Here is a 2,987-nt window from a genome sequence, read left to right as displayed (position 1 = left end):
TAAATCTAGGTTCCTAGGCATGCAAGAGGAAACAATCATGCAGTCTTTTACTGAAGGATAATAATGCTGCCTTTTGCATTTCATTTGTTCAGTAACCCACAGCTGATAATCACTTCACCCTCTCCAGTACTACTATGTTCACATAGTAGAGCTGGAGCTGAAATTTCTTTTGTGCAAAACTGTGGATATGCTGCCTTACATCATATGAGCTGATGATACTGAACTTACCTTGGCACTCATGTTACTGTACACACTGTACTGTTCCTTCCTCTTTACTTGGTTCCTTCAGAGCCAAAAGGACAATTAAGGCAGGTGCCATTGGAATAGCACAAATACACTGACTGCTGCCTCTTGCTGGAGTCCTATGTGCCTCCTATTGTCTTGCATAGTATCAAGCTTCTTCCTCCCTAGGAAAACCCTCCAACTTCCAAGATTTTGATGATTATGCTGAACAAGAAAGCTAGGCCTTATTTTGAATTGCTGCCTTTTGGAATGTGGAATAAAATCTAAAACTTCTCCATTTCACTGTCACTAGGACAGTAATAAAGGCACCCTTAGAGTGACTGGTATCTTAACTGCATTACACAGCAAAGTCAAATACCCTAAGTCTAAACAAAACATTTGGTGTTGAGTTAAATCATCTTTTGAAGTTAACTTGCGTGTGTGGTGCAACTTCTTAGAAAAAAAACAGTATCACTTTTGTTGACTGAATATCAGTTTCTTTAAAAGCATGTTTTAACTCAGTAGATACCGCTTTGCTGTAAAACATCTCAAGTTCCTTCTAATTCTGGGGGAAGTGAAGCACTTCTGTCAAATTTTAAGGCTGGCAGAAGAGTGAGACAAGCTTAGCTCAGGCGGTGAGGTAGCCTGATTGTCAAGCAATCCAGTGCTGAGCTAAATTTCACAAGGCTGCTGCTTGTCATTCTATACGTTGAGCAGAGTCGCACAGTTTTCCCTAGAATAGGGTCAACATGGCGCAGTTGTTTTGCCTAGTAACAGGAGAAAAAAGTCCGTTTTTTCCTTGCTCAAGGGTAAACCTGAAACTATCCTTTTAAAGATGCTTAGATTTATCAAGGTAGATCTGAGACTACAAGGAGCGGCCAGCAGTTCCTCTTCTGTATCTGAGAAAGGGAAAATATACTTAGTGCTCATTGCAGTGTTGTGTTTCAGTGGAAAATCTAAGAGGGGGAGAGAATTCCCTTGCAGGTGCTGGCTTCATTGATATTCAGCCATATAGGCTTGTTCAGATGCCTGTTCAGAAAGGGTTTGACATATAAAATATTTCTTAAAGGGCCACCTGCTGATATTATTCAATAAGCTTCAGTGGGAAAAATGTAGTATTAATATGCATTTTAAAAGTTCAACTTTGTCATTGATAACTGCTTTGTGCATAATGCCTGGTACATTTTCCGAAGCCTGGGAAGCTGGGGCATAGGAGCAGCGGTGCTTTTGATGGACTTGCTTTTCCATTGCAGGGCAAGTCCTGTATCGAAAAGGAGCACTCCATTTTGAACTTGGATAACTCCAGACCCATCACTAAACCCCAGAGTGCTTTGTAAAACATGGACTGTGTATGTGCTGCTTGTGTATATTTTATGAAGGAGAAAACATCCTTTCTTGCTGGTTTTGGAGCTGAGACAAGCTTTCTGGTTTAAAGCATATAGTTATATAAATTTGGAATAACAACTCTATTCACACACAGTGTTTGTATCAGGTTGTACTACAGATCAAATGTGCTGATACTTGCTGAAATGTTTGTTGCATATCATTTTAAAATGGGCTGTAATAATACAAATAGTTGTAATTACTTTACATTTCTATATAGAAATTATGTAGTTCACAGTGAAAACAATAAACATCCTGCTTTTTTATAGCAAATACGAGTACCTTGGGGAGATGAGCTTAGTAACTACGTGGCTTTGTTATAGAATACAATTTTTGTAACTCCAAGTGATGAGGAGAAAGATGTTACTAGCAGGAAATTCTTGGCTCAGCAGGTGTTCTGGTGTCTAGAAGTAGTTCTTAACGTTTTGGGCTTACTTTGCTCATGTAATTTTTCCTTGTTGATTACTTAATGCTGTTGCTGGCTTTGGGGTTGTTTTTCTCCTTGCAGGTTGCTGACAAGAATATTAATTGACCAGTTTTGTACCTACAAACTAAATTAAAAGCAAATATCTCCTGAGTGTCACTACAGGTTGGGCTCCATGGGATGATCTGTTTTAAGTGCCATAGCTGTAATTTTCATTATTATCTGAATCTCTCAATCACTTGGTAAAATTGGAGAGAGTATCTTTGAGTGACCCTAGAAATGAACTAAGTAAGGGGTTGTAGTTTTCCTGAGCTGATAACTCTTCCCCACCACTGACAGTACGAAAATAAGGTGAGTTTAGCAGTCTGCTTCAAATTTTTGAAAAATACCTCATTCTCTGCCTCACCTTTTCTACTGTAGGAGGAGCTTTGCCTCTGTCCTTAGTGCAGTGTCATTCCAAAACTACTTTTTTTGGTACAATGGAGGTGTGTGATTGAAGGGCAAATGGAGATTTGTAATACCTGTGCTGATTATAGGAGAATTACTGATTGCTCTCCATATATATGAGGACAATATGTGGGTGTGCCAACCTTAGATCGAGATATTTTTAGAATATTTTTTCTAAATTATTTCTCTTCCTTGCAAAACAGGAAAGGTTTCTGAAAGGATCATAATGCTTTAGACCTGCACTTCCTGGGTGGTCTGCATACATCTAAAGGGAAAGGGAAATTAATGGTCTTGTAACATTTTTTGCATGCTGAAACTCGCCGTAGAGACCATGCACAAGGCTGTCTACTCTGCTTTTTCCTGGTAGATGTGTTCTAGAATTTGGAGGTTATTCATTTGGGGGTTGAAAGTGAAATCCACAGTTGTTTATCCTGGCTTATTTTCTGGTTAATATTCCAAGGAGAGAGTGCTCTTTTCATGCAGACAGACCTCTGTTGTGTCAAGACTGTGC

The sequence above is a fragment of the Empidonax traillii genome, unplaced genomic scaffold (assembly GCF_003031625.1).
Source record: "Empidonax traillii isolate 1590-97213 ecotype Southwest subspecies unplaced genomic scaffold, ASM303162v1 scaffold634:size670481, whole genome shotgun sequence".
Classification (NCBI taxonomy): domain Eukaryota; kingdom Metazoa; phylum Chordata; class Aves; order Passeriformes; family Tyrannidae; genus Empidonax; species Empidonax traillii.
Note: the sequence above shows the minus strand (reverse complement) of the source record.